General features: G+C 53.4%; 1 long non-coding RNA gene across 2 annotated transcripts; it reads left to right on the forward strand.

The window, feature by feature from the left end:
• Nucleotides 1-292: 292 nt before the first annotated feature.
• LOC148056632 (uncharacterized) lies at nt 293-14,139 on the forward strand. 2 transcript variants are annotated; one of them, XR_015702452.1, is made up of 4 exons: nt 293-428; nt 7,210-7,370; nt 9,900-10,398; nt 12,371-14,139. It is a non-coding gene; the product is annotated as an uncharacterized LOC148056632 (long non-coding RNA). The 2 variants fall into 2 exon arrangements; XR_015702451.1 differs by lacking the exons at nt 9,900-10,398; nt 12,371-14,139 and adding an exon at nt 9,052-9,693.
• The last annotated feature ends 2,259 nt before the right edge of the window (nt 14,140-16,398 follow it).

Below are 16,398 nucleotides of genomic sequence, written 5' to 3' on the forward strand. Positions count from 1 at the left end.
TCCTCTAAGCTCAAAAATGCCCCGAAAAGTCCTCTACGATGGTCATATACAAGCCATCAACCCCAAATTGGTAGTCTGCAAGGATTGTTCAGAAGTGCTTTTATTCCTGCTGGACATAGCTTTTGTCCTGCAGAGCCTGGCATGGACCGTCCATCCTCTGCAGAGAGGTGGAAGCAAAGGTGAGGCGAAAGGGAAGTCCAGGTGGGGCTGGTTTGGACGGTGCTAACAACTGGGAATTAAACTCTTCAACCAGCAGTCAAAACGACACCAATCAAATCCCCCCACTGGCCCTTTCCATTGCTTATCAAGGGTGTGGGCTGATCATGTCTTCCCTCTGCAGACACCTGGGAAATGGGAGATGCTCAGCACCTTGGGAACCAGGAGGTTTAACAGGATTTGGCTGCGGAGTTCAGAGCCCAGTGGTCCAGGTAATATGTGGCTTGCACAGTGGTGGCCGATGGCACGGCCGTGCTCTGTCCTGCACCCCTTGGAGGTCTGGTGCTTGTGTTGGGGAGCTGCTTTTTCCTGGCTGTGGATTTGGCAGGGGGCATGACCTCCACTCAAGGGAAGCAGCCTCTGCCCAAGGGAAGTAGTGTGTTGGTGTGTTGCAAATGGGGTGACAGCACCATCAGCCTGGCCCTGCCGCATGGTCCTTGTCAGCCTTGATCTGCCAGGACGTGGCACCAAACGCCCTGGGGACAGGACACACAGCAGCCAACAGAGAAGATCCTGTGGATACTTGGTAGCTGGCCATTCCTGGGTGAACAGTTTTGGCTTGGGCTTAACTGCTGGATTTTCCTTCCTGCTGAAGCGAAGCTGGGTTAAATCTCTCTTTGGGAGCAGGACCACCAAAGCCTTGCTGTCCCAAGGAGGCACTGCAAGCTTTTCCCTTTTCATCTGTTCTTCTCCTTGTTCTGAAAATGAAAGAAACCGGGGCAGAAAGCAGGTGCCTGTACCTTTTTTGCACAGAGAAGAGGAGAAAAAAGAAAAATGACCAAGAGGCAGGTCTGTGCCTGAAAAAAGAGTGGCTTTCAAATACAGTGGCCCTTGCCTAGTGTGTCCTGAGAAGGCATGGTTCACGCAGCCCATCAGCGGGATGGGCTGAGGGATCCCCACCACCGTGCCTGTGATGTGGGGTGCAAGGCAGGGACGTGCACCCCAGCTGTGGATCCACAGCACCTTCCTGGGGACTCTTCTGCTGGGGCAGAGGCTCGGCCACGCAAGAGGTTGAGGTTTGGGGGAGAGAAATCAGGTCCCCCCCTTGCAAAGCAGCAATGTTGCTGCCAGGGCTCTTCTGTGCAGACCGAGTGTTTTGGTTTTTTTTGTTTTGTTTTGTTTTGTTTTTTTAATGGGTCCCACCATTACAAGGGAGACTGAGACCTTGCACCCCAAAGCACCCTGGCTGTCTGAAAGGGACAGGCATGAACAATTCCTTTCTTATACCGAGATGTACTGCTGATCTTTCTATTTTACCTTTTCAGGCATCCTGATTTTTAGCGGTTCTCTTGCTCACTTTCATTAAATGAGGCAGAGGAGTCGACAGGCAGCCAGGAGCTCTGGTGTCCCAGCTGGACTAAATTTCATGAAAAGAAAGCAAGAAAGAAAGCAAGAAAGAAAGGCTCTCCCTCCCCCTCCAACAAATGCAGCTGAAATCTTGTAATGAAAACATGGCCAACACTCTGCTCTGCTCTCTGCCCTTTACGGTGCAGGTTGCAAGGTCACAGCGACGTGGTCCCCCGGTATTGATCAGGACTCTTTTGGGCTGGCATATGGCACCAGGTTTCAAAGGCTGAGCAGCTAAAAAAGAATTAAGTGGGGGCAAAGAGTGGAACGTACCAGATTGAACTCCTGACACGCGGGGGTCAAAGATCACTGGAGATAAAGAGGGTGCTGGAATGGCCTGTGCAATGTCAAAAACAAATAAGTAAGCATTAAAAATCAAACACCCCCCAATGCTTGGGCTAAAAGCCCACTGTGTTTCAGAGGGAAAGAAATGAGCTGGATGAGTCTGATGTGCTAGAGAATAACTAATGGGGAAAATGCCCTTGTTTGTACCTAGGGATGAGTGTGAGAGAGCCTTACCTGGAGAGTGTGGCTATGGGCTTTACCACCTTGTATTTTGTGGGGTTTTGCCTTCCTTTTGAATGTCCCTCAGCTCCTCAAGGACATAAATACCAACTTCAGAAAGAGAGGGAGAGAGCGAGCGAGTTGGAAAGTAAACAGAGCATCCAGCACCTCTGGCTGTGCAGGAGCATCACTTCTTAACCAGCAAGGTGACTGGGATGAGAAGAGAGCAGCAGCTTCTGAAGTCCGTGCTCCAGAGCAGGAAGAGATGGGAGAGGTGGAAGAGTCCAAAGAGGGCTGGAAATTCAAGCTTATATCAGTTTTTTTCCTCTACTATGAGCCACTGGGTCCAAAGGGTCAAGCCAATGGGCAGAGTGTACGGCAAGGGGCATGTAAGCAGGTGCTGAGGAGAGAGAACCAGGTTCTGCCCTCGTCTGTCTTGTGTTAGGGGGCACCAGGCATGAAATGTGGTGCAAAAGTGACCCTTGTGGTATGTAAATCAACAGCTTTGGCTATAAAGCTCATGGGACGCTGTGTCTGGGTTACGTCCTAGTGAAGGCTGTGGCTTTGGTACCGCATTGAGGGTCTCTTCCTAGAATCAGCTGGCTGCTTTTCCCCTCACCTTACAGCGCATTGCAAGTGTCAACTCCTAAGCTACCATCAAAGCAGAAAACTCCAGCCTGGCTCTTCCTTCAGGTCCCCGAAGAGGGACAGACTCCTGAGAGAAGGCGAGGGTGTGTGTCCCAGTCGCTTGCCATCACAGTGTTTCCTGGTTTTCATGCCCTTGCCTCTGCTGACTGTAGTGTTTGGTTGGACGTGTGTCCTCAGCTCCAGACACATGCTAAAGGAGTCCCTGATAGGGACTAGCTGTTTGGTCTCGGAGGAATGGGAGACTGTCAGAAATCCAGCAACCAACAAGGGAATCTATGGAGCATTTCTGTGCTGGGTGGAGGCTGGTTTAGAGTTGATTGGTGCCTCTTTGCAAGTGTGTTTCAGACCTTGCACAGGAGCAGGGGGACTTTGTAGGATCTGCCATCTCTTTGGGCAGCTCCGCTACCAGCACAGACCTCATGTGAGGGATCTCACCACTATGTAGCTGTATGGCCCATCAGCAGGAAGGATGAATCTCCTCTCCGAAGCAATGACTCAGTAAAGAAAGGATGGGTGAGGCTGTGGGACTTTCTGCAGCTATGATGGGACCTTACCAGGCAAATCTGTGCTGCCTGTTATGAGTCTGCACTTGTCTTCCAGACCAGACTCACTGTAGCCTTCACTGGAGCCCTCAGCCCCATGCTGGGAGCTCTGGGGAGGGACATACTCAAGTATATTCAGTACATTATGGGAACCCAGGCTTCACACAGTCTGGAGGGGCTGGGAGCAGGCAGGGCTGGGAAGGCAGCAGGCAGCTCAAGTTTTGTCTTTCTGAGTGTGTTGTGGGTGCTTTAAGTCCAAGCCACAGCAGGTGGAAGATCTTAAACCTGATTTTCAAGCTCCCTCATGGTGTCCGCATGCAATGCCAGCCTCTTTGATCTGCAGAGTTGTACTGAGGGTGAAAGGTACATGGCCTGGAGGAAAAAGGCATGAAAAGGAAGAAAATTCTCAGTTAATGGACTTACCCAGGGCATCCTGTGGTGGTTTCAGTTCTTCCCAGCGTTGCGATGCTCTGTGGGAAGACACACGGCAGTACTGCATCTTTTTCCCTGTCTCCTGTCTGGGCATGGCCCAGACATGGGATTAATGAATCACACGGTGCCCTCATCTCCATCGTTATTAAAGCCCCCCAAAATCTCCAGTCTTCAGTGCTGAGAGTCTGTGGCTCTTTGAACAAATTAGTGAGCTTGTTTTCCCGTCTGATTTTCGTTGCCTCCTTCTCTTCTTTTGTTCTCCTTTCATACCCAGCCAAGGTACTCTATCTTCTTCCCCAGCTCTGTCTGCGGGGACATGCTCTGCTCTGCTATTTAATGTGTCTCCTTTGTTTGGTTCCTGATAAAATGAATTGCTCGGTGTGGTATGCAGCAGGGCCGGGTGTGCTTCCAAAGACAGATTATGTGTCCAAGTCTTGTCACCACGTGGTTTCACCAAAACACTTCCACCATGGACCTGGCCGTGAATGTCCAAGAGCAATTTCTCAAAATTTCCTCTCCGAGTTTTCTAGTTGCGTACTGAGAACAAGGACCTCCTGTAATGCTGTTCACCTTACAAATATTTTCATTTCCCTGGTTGTGAGGGTTAAAACCCTTCAAAATTCAAGTGGGCTGAGAGGTAGCTCAGGAGCCAAAGAGAACAGCTGAATACTTGGAGGAACAGGAAAATGCCTGGCTGTGAAGCCCAGTGACACATCCAGAAGGTTATGCGACGTCTACCCTCTCCACTGAACTCTCAGGTGCACCAGGCAGGATAGGCAGAATGGGATTTTGTGCCCTCATATGTTTCTTCTGCATCTGTGTAGGTGGAATACTCTAAATGGCATATTATCCCTTCCACCCTGCGCTTCCCCCTGGATTTGTACTTCTCATGAATGTTAGAAAATGTGTTCTAGAACTGCTGTACTATGTCAATGCTTAAAAATGCTGCCGCCTTTTTTTTTTTCCATTTTTCTTGGTGAATTTAGTACCAGATGGTAGCCTTACAGCCCTGAGAATGAAGTGCTCCGTAATTGACAGCATAACATGACTAGCAGCAGTGAAATCTTCCTCCCCTCTCTTCCACCGCTGAGACTCCGATGGTGCAGAGTGAATAATTTAGCATCCATCTCTCATTCAGCAAACACCGCCGGTGAGCTGTGTGAGGATGATTTTTATTAACTGGACGGCTGGATGCAATTTTCCAGCAAACCCTGTGTGCAAACAAATTGTAGCTGACTGCTGGGTAAGTGCCAGTGCTTATGACTGTCTACTGGTACGGAGAGATTAGATGCCCACATCCTGTTACGCCATCATCTCCTCTGCTCGTGAACTGTTTCCCAAGCCCACAAGTAACTTTGCTGGTGAACAATCATGGTTTTATATCAGAGAGACTGTTTTCAGCAAGACACATGTTCATGATGGTTTTCTTTTTTTTTTTGTTCCCTGGGAACACTTGAACAAAATCACGCTGCCCAGCCTGGTCTGTGAAAGCCATTGCGGATATTGCCGATGGGGCTCATGGGATCTGACCAAGAAAAAAATTTATGATTCCTTTTGTTTTTGCTCCATTTGTCCATTTCCGACTCATTCCAGCATCAGGGTGACTGTGTTAGGAGGTGAGAGTGGCATCTGGTTTCATTGGGCCCCTTCGTTGTCATCTGCCATCATCAGGAGAAGTTGTGGCCGTCCGGGGACCACGCTGGAGCTGCAGTAGTAGTCAAAGCCAGGCAGACGCTGTCAGCCAGAGACAGACTGCTTTGGTTGCAGGTGAATTGCTGGTTTTGATGTTGCCTCTTGCACACCGGTTGTTGCTTGCAACCCGCTGCAGATCCCAGAGGTGACTGCCAGTAGGGATGAAAGGTCCTGCTAGCCGCCGTCCCCGCTGCAGACAGATGTGGCAGCTATTTTGAGGTCTTCCAGAGCCTTGCAGTTTTGCAACGGCACATCTAGATGTCTGTTGGGAAGTGTGATGGATATGAATCCTGCAGTGGGCAGGTAAGAAAACTGAGTTTGTTGGACAGGTGCCTGGAACATTAGGCTGTTATTGGAAACATGAGGCTTTTATGGTAAGTAATTGTAATGTTATTGGGCGTTTTCCTTAAATAGTCCACCACACTCCCATATGCCGGCAGCTGATGCTGAAGGGAGAGGTGTGTGCAAGCGCAAAAAAAGGAAGGTGAAGCGTTTTTGTTCAGATGGGATCTAAAATGGAGATTCAGGGCAGCCGTGGCGATGAAAGTCTCTCTGGCTCTTTTCCTGAGCAGAGGGGTGTGTGTCCCTGCTGCCTTGGACCCCGTCCAGCTCGGATAGTTCTTTTCCAGCTCTCTACGAGTTCCTGTGTGCTCGCAGATGGATGTGGTATTCTTCTCCCCTTCCTGCCCTCGGTCAGAGCAGGGAAGCACTTGAAGAGACGCAGAAGATAGCGGTCCCTTCGGCAACGGAGGCGTGTTGCGGGCAGAGAGCTTGTTTTTAGCAGGAGTGGAAAATGCCACAGCGTTAAGTCAGGTCTGGAATGGGCTGGTGCTCATCCTCATGGCCGGCTGCACGGCTCCACAAAGCCCATGCTTGTGAAGCCCTCGTGGCATTCAGAGATCACCAGTGCTTGGTCATTCCTGGGAGCTTTGTAAGTATGGAGTTTTGTAGGGATGCAAGACCCCTGGTCTCTCAAACTTTGAAATGCCTGCTCTACCCTGCTCTATTCTCCCAATGATGTGGGCTATGCACCTTCTACAGAGAAAAAGAAAAACAACACACCAGAAATGCAAGCAAGAGTCCTGATTCACCTCTCCTTTTCCATGAAGAAACATAAACCCAAAAGACCCAAGTGCTGAGCCTTTTTCAGTGTCCCTGGACACAATGGTCACCACGGAAAGACAAAGCTGTAATCTGAAGTCCCCTTTGGTTTCTCCCTACAGCCTGGAAGATGGCTGAGCGCAGGAGACCACGATCTCTCCCACCACCGTGATGGTGGGTCAGAGCTTGCCTGTGGTTGGTAACTCATCTGGTCACCATCGGGGCTGTTGGCGTCTTTAGGAAAGCTCAGCCCAGCTGCACGCCAGTGGCTATGTGAGAAGTGACCCTTTTGGCTCTTAATGATGCAGCGCTTGATGCTGTTTCCCCAAGTCCCAGCCAGGGGAAGCCTTTTTGCAGCCTGGGAGATGGATACGGGTGTCTGAGGGGCTCGTGGCACTGCACGTTGTGGGGGCATCCAGGTCAGAACAGGCAGGGCTTTGAGATCAACAAGGATGTTGTGCCAACATGATATTTGTCCTCTCCTGAGCACCTAAGGAAGAATAAGAGCATCTCCAGAGCTAGAACCAGCAAGAACAGCTACGGCAACTAGGCCACCCTGGCTTGAAATAGCCCATGGGGCAGGATTAGCATCGTTCCCCCCCGAGGAGCATCCGAAGCGTTAGAACTCCCTGGCAAATTTGATATTTTTCTTTTTTCTCATCCCAGCCTAAAGGAGTGTCTCTTTGCTCTTCACCACCCACCCTTTCTGACTCTCTCTCCTATACAGGACTGGAAGCAATACCCCATCACTCCTCAGGCTCGTAGCTGGTCCTGGAGTTACTCACAAGCAGTGAGCCATTTCCATCCGCATATCGTCACCGTACAGTTGTCCATGAAAGCTGGGCTGCCAAGATCGGACAGCTATAAATAGCCCAGAGCTTGTCAGAGGTAGGAAAACACTTTTGAACTCCCCTGAAATCTGATGGAACTGGAGAGCTGCAAAGGGACAAACCATAAATGTTTGGCTAAAAATATACCTGAGCTCTGTCTGCTAGGTGGGATGGGTCGGGGAGGTTGGAGGCGGCGTAAGCTAGAGTGGGCAAGTAGCCATTGGGACTGACTAGTCCCATTGCAAGCTCAAATGGTGATGCCCTCTGTGAGCAGGAGGGAGCTGGAGAAGGTTTGATTTGAGCCCAAGAGACGCGAGCAGAAGGGACCCCACCATGCTCAATGTGGGACACAGCCAAGTCAGGCCCATGGGCCGCCTCCTGACCCCCTCGCTCACCCCGTACCCAGTGTGGGCTTGGCTGCGGTTCAGGGCTCAGCTTTGGCATCTCCCTTTCCAGCAAGAGGGTGCCTTGAAGAAGACACAGAGCCACTTTTTGGGACTCCCTTTTGCCCACACTGACCAAACCTTCCTGCTGCTGGTCTCTCACCTTCCTCCCCATCAGCCCACCCTCCTCCTCCTCCCGTTGTCCTGGAAACCAGAGGCCAGGATGCCTCGGCCCGGGTGACAGCCCTGCAACAAAGGCGGCTTTCACAGTGCCGATGGGATGGGGTCGTCCCCAGCGCCCCTTCCTCCCCGCTCGCCGTGCACAATGCAGGGCGGCAAGTGCTGGGGGTGGCCTGAAGCCCCGGGGGATGCCCAGTGCCGGCCAGCCTCGGTGACGGGGCGAAGGTGGATTAAGGAGGGGGCAAGGGCTCATTCTTGTCACTGTTGCAGGGTGGAGACCGGGTCAGCCGTCCTCGAAACCCCTCACACACCCTGGTGGGTCCCCAAGTGTCATTCAGCGTGAAGGAAGTTGTCCATCAAAGCTGGGGGGGGGGACTGTGGGAATACCTGCAGGCACTTTGCAGGCCAGGAGACAGGGACTGTCTTGGGCAGCCGAGCGGAGGGACAGCAAAGCAAACTTCTGGCCCTGCTGTTTTTCCCTTTTCCCCTTTCTCTCACAAATAAGCTGCACTTTCCTGGGCCCATGAGACCCAAGGAACTCACTGGTGCAAGCCTGGAAACAATTTTCCTGCAGGAAGACTTCATATTTGCTTGGGTAAAACATGGGGGCTGGAAAGTTATTTCAGGGAAAAATCTGATCTACAGATAAATGTTGGTCTACCAGATCTTCTTGCCTAAAACAGAGGTAAATCTACTTCAAAGTCCTAGAAATGTCAGATACCCAGCAAGGGCAGGCACAGAATTTTGGAGGCAGACAGACCACTGAGGCAAATAGGCTTTCCCAAAAATATGAGGCAAGAAAGAAGAAACCCTCCTCAAATACACACAAAAGCTATGGGACACGTACTGCCGGGCAGGTGGGTGCAGAACGCTTTAGGAATACACGCTGGCAGGTTTGCCCTTAATTAGCACATCTGCTTTATGTGCGTAGAGACTGACTGATGAGGGAACATGCTGCCCACATTTTTGCAAGCAAGGAGGCTGGGGCTCTGCTATGTCTCCTCTTGCTGTTGCTCTGGGTGAGGGGCATCATCTCACCGGTATAAGGCAAATGGGGATGCAGGTGACACACTGAGATCAGACAGTCCCTTGATTTGAGGATTTGCCTTAAAGCCTGGGGACTGCTGCTTCAGGCTGTTCTTTTTCTTCTTATTCCTCCTTTGTCATGTTTCCCAGGTGAAGAAGCTGTCCTCCAGCATCATACTGCTGCCACCCAGGCACCAGCAGAGCAGAAAGCTCTCAATCCTGTCCCATGAGCCTGCAGAGGACCCGGCAGCTTGGGTCAGCAGCCCTTGCCAGGCACCCCAGAGGTGCTGCTGCAGCAGCACTTGCAGGGCTGCAGGCACACAAGGAGGATGGGAACCTCAGGGCTCCCTCCAGCGCTGGGGAGGGAGCATCTTCTGCCCTCTGTGCCTGGGTCCAAACCCTTTCCAGCCTGATGACATACCCTACTTAGGCATCCTTAGGGGCATCGAACTCATACCAGCTTGCTTCGTTGCAGTGCTGCAGCTCTCAGGCTCCCCTAGTCCTCTCCTTGCAGTACCCTTCCCCATGTGCCGCAGCATTGCAGCCCCTTGCCAAGCCAGTCTGCCTCCCTCCGCAGCCCCGTCCTCCCACTGCTCCCACCAGCAGTGGATGGGGGCAAAAGCCAGTGACTGGTGTGGCCTCTGCGGGGGACATCCCCCCGGGCTGGGGTCTCACGGGATGCTCTTGGAAGCTCCTCTCCTCCCACTGCCACCTCTGCCCTCTCCTGTCCTGCCCCCGGCTCGGCGCGGGGCCCCTCTGCGGTCCTTGCGTGCACGGGTGGGCAAGCGAGTGTCTTCCCCCCTGGGTGGCTGTTTCTGGGAAGACTGAGGTGTGTGACAGAGGAAGGAGCCGCGGTGGCTGCAGGCAGGGAGTGCTCCTCGTATCCACCCTCCGGCTCCTTCCTGCCTTGCTAAGCTCCGCTTTCCTGCAGCCGGGTCCAAGCTCTTCTTGGCCCTTGCCTCCCGCCTGTAGTGTCTAAAAATAACTCTCCTGTGCAGGTCTGGGGAAGAGCTTCTAGGCTGGAGTTCAGCCCTGGAAGAAAAAAGAAATGAAGAGGAGGAAGTCAGTGCCCCTTGGACAAGCTGACCCATGGTGTGCTGGGGCTTGGAGCGGCCAAGCTGTGCTGCTGCAGCCTTTGAGGGCAAATGTTCCCTTCTCCCCCAGGAATGGAGTGGCCCCAGGGCTTTGGAGACGCTGGCCCCATCAGCGTGCAGCCTCCGTGTCCAGTGGGCTGTGCAGGGTTGGGAGGTCATGCCCACTGGAGCTGCTCAGCCCCTTACAGGTCACAGCTGGACACAGCACAGAGGATCTGCAGGGTGGCAGAGGGGATCCACCCCTGGAAACGTCCTGGAGCCATCTGGGACCTCATGGGGCCCTCCTGTCCTCCTCAGCTGCTGGGTCTCAGCCCTGCCTTTGGGTGCCTGGGTGATCCATCTGGGTATCCGCAGAGGGATGGGGAGCGGGTCCACGAAGCAGATCCACTTGCAATCTAACAAGGTGAGAATTTTTTTGGGGGTATTCACTCTCTGCGCTAGCTCACAGCACGTGGGGCCACGTGGGGCCAGGCGTGCCCTGCAGGGGGGTACCACCTCTCCCTTCCCTCCCTCCCTCCTTCCCCCTCTCCCTCTCTGGCCCCAGGAACCTCATGCCTTCCAGGAAATGGGGTATTAAATGGTGTTAATGAGCTTCTCTGGCAGAGGTTTCAACAAATGGCTCTTCCCCAGCCTACTGGATGGGAACTGATGGGTTCAGGGGAGGGGAAGGCGAGGGGGCACGTCTGGGGCTGATGAACCTCCTGCCTCTGTGCATCGATCAGCTGTCAGGCCAGTGGAGGGGCTCAGAGCACTAATTCCCCAGTGACAGCCCAGCTCTGGGGTGGGGAGGGGTAGTGTCCTGGGTGGGCTGAGACCTGCTGGCTCTGCCAAGCTGGGTGGGGGAAAGGAGAAGTGTTCTCTGACTGATGGATGGTTTTATTCTCTTGAAACTCACTGCATTGCTATCTATGCATGTTCAGCATCGCAGCTGGCTGGTGAGGAGCAGAGGGTGCCCAGAGCCTTTCTGGGGAGGGACGCAGAGGAACGAGGGATTGTTTTAGACTGTGGGTGAAGGTTTATGGGATATCTCTGCAGGGTGGACAGCAATTTGACCTGGACAATATTTCCCAGGACACAAGGTGGTGTTAGGTGTCCCCTGAGGCTCCCTGGAAGATGGGAGACTGCAAAGCTTTGTGATAGAGACCCTCCAGCATTTGAGGGCTGCTGCTCCTGCCCACACTGCCTTGGCCCCATCCCTCCCCTCCTGCCAGCTGCTGGAGCCCTGATGGCCCAAGCCACCAGGTCACTCCATGTTCCAGACACAGAGTGGGAGGAAAGTCTCCCATTGCTTCCTTCCCATCAAAATGACACCCTTGGCTGGGGCCAGCAGTGGATCTGAAGTTAATGGCTTTCTCTAGGAGTGAAATTTGGGATGACGATCCAGAGCCTGTTGGGGTGATGGGAGCTCAATGGCAATTGGGGTGCTGAGGCTCTAGAAAATCCCTACTGCCCTCCCCCCCAGGTTTTGCTGCAGGGGTTTTTGTCTGCCAAGCTATTGCTTGGACCTGCAGCCCTGCCCGCTGCCCAACCCAGCAGGCTCTGTCCATTGTATTGTGCAAAAGAAAATGTTTGAAGGCTCTTCCTTGCAGAAGCAGCCCCTTCATTCCATTTCCCTGGGGTTTATCTCGCTGTGGATGAGGAGGCAAGCATGCATCTTTCTGCTGGCTGGCTTACACTGGCTGCACGGGGATAGGAAAGAAGGTCGGACGGCGTCAGAGCTGCCCTGCTCTGCGCAGGCTGGCCCAGCCAACGTGCCTGTCTTCAGGCGGGCTGCTGGTCCAGGTGGATGTCACAGGGCCCCGGCACGTCCCATGTCCTGCCCCTCTGCCTCCTGACGCAGCCCCGATCTTTATATAGCCGATGCTTCCTGTTTGTGGGGTGTGCGGGGAGGCTTCTCGCTCCCTCGCTCGCTCTTTTCCCTCTTGGCCGAGGGCAGGAGGGAGTCAGTGTCCTGGGAAAAGTAAAACTTGAAAGCAAAGCTGGACTCTTCATTGTCAGGAGGCTTTTTTTTTTTTTTTTGATGCATTTCCTCTGGGTCGTTTCCTTTTCATTCGAATGCGGGTTAAAAATATGTTTCCGCTGACATCACCCCGCTATCCCTTTTCGGAAGAGATCTGGTGCTGGTCTCTGTGAACACCCCAGGGCTTTGCATTCCTCTGACGGCCATGAGAAACACGCCTGGAATGAGCAGCCGGGGCAGCTGGCGGGGACAGGGGAAGGACCAGCCAGGGAGATGGGACTCTTGGACTTTTTGCGTGGGTTGTTAATGGGGCTTGTCGGCGCTGCTCTTTGCACGGGGGAAATTTTGGCTTTGTTTGCTACCCAACAGGTGAGGGCAGCTTGGGAAAATTCAGCTCTTCTCTCATTCCAAGCAGGGGCTCTCATGGAGGAAGAGGATGAGAGACCGCATGCTGCCCTGCTGCTGCTTGTGCCTGTTGTCTGGTCTCTGCTGGAGAAACCCGTTGCTGCTCTGGATCTAGTCAATCCTATGCAGGTGCCATGGGACAAGCAGATCCTGAGAAGTAATACACACATTTTGTCCCCCTGTCTCTGTCCAAGCCCCATCAGCCATCGGCACAGGTCTCCGGGGGCTGGGACTGAGGGGTTTGACCCACAAATGTTGGTGGGCTCAAGTGAAGTGGTCACAGGCTCTTGCTCTTCCAGAGCCTGAAAGCCTTGTGGGACCAGCACCTTGCTGTCTCACATGGATCCAGCCCAGGGCCTCCTTCCCACCTCTGCAGCCTCACAGGACTCCCCTGCACATCCATGGTGTCTATGCTGCTCATGAGGTCACCCGGCACCTTCTCCACCCATCTACCCTGTGGTGGTGAGACCTCAATTATCGCTCCTTGTGGAAAGGCTGGAGCTGTTGGCAGCAGGTCAATGGCTCAGAGATGTCTGGAAGGATGAACACAAGGGTTGCTTGAAAAACCAAGACCCTTGCTGCACTCCAGCTGCAACTCCATGGGAGAGAAGCTGGAGCCATTCCCTCTCTGGAGCCCACTGGGGATGGGTGTGAGGCTCAAGCATTTCTCCCTCGGTTGCCGCACGCATGCTGAGAGGTCCCAGGGATCCCGGAGGAAGGGTTATGGCCAGTGGCCCCAGATATTTATACAGCTGTGGCTTTGCGCTGTTTGTTTTGTGCTGGGTGGCCCTGAACTTCCATGAAATATTTGGGGTGTGGGGCAAAGGGTTCGTGCAGCCATGCCTTGTGCTACTGGCTTGGATGAGGAATAAGGAAAGTAGCTGGCTTGGTCTCCAATGGCTGAAGTTGCTGAGAAAGGATTTCTCCTCGAGCTCTCGCAGTTTTCCCATCCTGATGAAAGCTTTCGGGAAGTGAGAGGCCAAATGACTATTTTGGAGCTGCTCACCCCAAAGAGGCCATTTTGTTGTGCCAATCAACTTCAGAGTGAGTTTCAGGAGGGAAAAGCTGTCCTAAGAAAAATGTGTCTGTGGAAAACTGGGACGTTTCAACTACTTCCAAACATGTTTTTGATGAGGAGAGATCTTGAGGAGTGGGACAGCTCCAGTTCAAGTGAACCATCATTTTCTAATGAAAGTGGTTTGCCTGGGAGGCTCCTGGCTGGCACAAGTCACAGTAAGTCCCTAGGAACAGCCACACTGAGCCTCTTCTTCATGGCCAGAGCAACTGTGCAATGCCTCCCTGGCACACTGTGCGATCTCACCGCTCCACCTCTCCAGATGTGCCACGTCGGCTGAAAAAGGGGCATCTTGCCCCATTTTATTTCCTTCCTCAGATACCTCCTCCAAGAGACCACCTCATCGTCTCACCTCCAGCGATGGCTCCTCCGCCTCCACCTTTCCCACAGGCAGAGGTCAGCCTCCTGCATCCCTCCCTGGCTATTTTCTCCCTCTCCGCCTTTCTGGCGCTGGCTGTCTGCTCCCTGCCATGGTGCTTGCAGGCACTCCATCAAAGAGTCCTGCCATCCCCTGAGCTATGGGGCAGTTCTTCCTCTGTCCTTGTTGCTCCTGGAGAGTTATGAGGTGCAACCACATCCCAAAATACCAGGCTATGACCTGTGTGGTTCCCAAGGGGGGCTTCTGCATCCCAGGTGGGATCTCAGCTGCCCAATGAAGCTTGAGGGTACTTGGGCGTGAAGAACTGAACCCATGCTGCGCTGTCTAAGGCATGTTCACCCTCAGTAGCTTTGAAAGACCTGGAAACTGGGGATAGAGACATTTCTGGGTGCTGCTCTGAGGCAGCACCCACCTCTGAGATGCAGAGAGCGTCTCAGCATCCCCCACAGTGGTGGGACAGATCATGGGGCAGAGGTGGGACATGGGCGTGGGAAGGCAGCTGGTGTGGATGGTCCGAATGGGCCTTTTGCTGGGCACGCTGTGCCCATTGCTTGTGCAGGGAATGTGGTGCTGCAAGGTGAATTTGAGGAGCAGGTTTGTCCAGACTCGGGTATCTGCTGGGGCAGGGACCTGGGACCTGAGCAAAGAAAAACCCACTGATCCAGGGCTACAGAAAATCCCTGCCGCTCCCCAAAGACAGGGGCCGAGGACAGCCCGGTGGTTTCCAGCCAGGAATGACAAATAGGACAATTGCTCCATCTTGTGACCCAACCTGCAAATGCAGCAAAGCTGTCGGGAATGATAATGGGAATTAACGTCGAGGCTGCTCCTAGGTCGGCCTCTCCATCGCCAAGTCCATCAGAGAGCTCCACGTCCCATTGCTCAGGCAATGAGCTGGTGAAGGGGCATGAGCCAGAGCAAACTGTATTTTTGCTGGGTCAGTGTTAACTAGATCCAGTTCCTGATCTGCCTCACCATATCGTAGAAACCAATGAAAAATCTGTGTAGGACAGGACCTCTGCAAGCCTGAGGGCCACCCTCTTGCTCTCCCTTACTCAGCTGGAGTTTTCTTCATAGCAGCTTTTGGCCACTGACCTTTGCAGTACACCTTTGGGGGTCTGGCTCCGTCCTAGCTGTGACGCCCCACGAGGCAGCTGAAGGCATCAGTTAGATTCCCCCTCTGGACTTATTTTCTCCAGGGTAAGAAACCCCATTTCCTCAGCACCTCCCTGTATACCATCTGCTTCGTCCCCCTGACTTTCTTGATGGCCCTGAAAAGCCCAGTACCTTCAGGAGAAGGAAAGAGGGAGGGATAGATGAACAGCTGGGGCAATTGGTGGTTTTGGGAGCAGTTTGGGCTTGTGTTGGCTTATGTTGAGACAAAGTGGCATGTGGCCAGAGCCCAGGAGTGAGGGTAATAGCCAAGGCATTCCCTGTGCTAGCTGGCAGCCTCGGGTGCCCCGATGACAGCCAGTGAGTAGGGACATGAGGAGAGAAAATGCGGAAGAATTAGAGAGGTGGAGGCTGGGTGCAGACCTTGCAAAAGGACAGGATTAGGAGGAAATGCATTGCCACTGGTAAGGAAAATGGTAAAAATGGTAATGGTAGTGGTAATAGTAATGAGCTGGGACAGCGGAGCAGGAGGAACCAGCCTCCAAGGGGCTGAAGCTCAACATGTTGCTGTTAGAAATGAGGTGACTGATTTCTGGCAAGGGATGAGGTGGGCTCTTTCATGGATACAGAAACCTGTATCCCCCCGGGATGTTCCTCCCAAAGGGCTGGTCTTGTTCCGCAGGGCTGACTCGGGGGATGGCTGAGCTCCAGGGGAGGCCAGGAAGCAGCATCCCAGACGCCGTAAAGCTTTTTGCAGCCTCTCTGCTTTTCTATGCACCCCACCTCCACGGCGTGAATGGAGAAGGGGCTGGCGTGCTCCCCCATTGCTGCTCTGCTCAGCGCTGGGACCTTGGGCGGCTCAGAGCAATGGCTGGGGCAGGGGTGAGCAGGCAGCAGCGGCAGCTCAGCTTGCAGGAGTGGCGGAGGCACTGATGGGGACATGGGCTGGGGTCTGGTGGCATGGTTAGCCCTGCTGGGGATGCCTGGCCAGACTGGCAAGCCTGTCATGGCGTACGATGCTGTTTGTGGTAGGGGTGTATGGAAGCGTGCAATGAACATCCAGAGCGAAGGCTTGAAGCTGATTTTTGTACTCCCCGAGAACTGACTCCCATCTGAACAAGCTAAAGCTCTTGGATGCAGACATGAGGGCTGGTGCCTCCTTTGGCCACATCTTCCCCGTGTCCTAGATGGTTAATTTGTAGCTGGGGTTTGGCAGTGTCAGAGATCATACCTGTGCTGCTCCGCAGGAGATCACACCTCTGCTGCTCTCTAGCAGCCGTGTTTCAGGTTCCTCTGGTTTCATGGCATGGTTTTGGCAGTGCCTGTGATGTTGGGGCTGGTAATGGTGTTTCGCGTTTAACAACCTCAGCCTTCATCTCACTGGAGCCCAAGAAGTTTATGAGAGCGAAAAAGCCGGTGGCTTGCTAGTAAGGGGTGTGTTTGCACTGAAAGGCACCACGGAGGAGAGATC

The sequence above is a fragment of the Nipponia nippon genome, unplaced genomic scaffold, assembly GCF_047370975.1.
Source record: "Nipponia nippon isolate SJK-2023a ecotype South Korea unplaced genomic scaffold, ASM4737097v1 scaffold_12, whole genome shotgun sequence".
In the NCBI taxonomy this organism is placed as follows: domain Eukaryota; kingdom Metazoa; phylum Chordata; class Aves; order Pelecaniformes; family Threskiornithidae; genus Nipponia; species Nipponia nippon.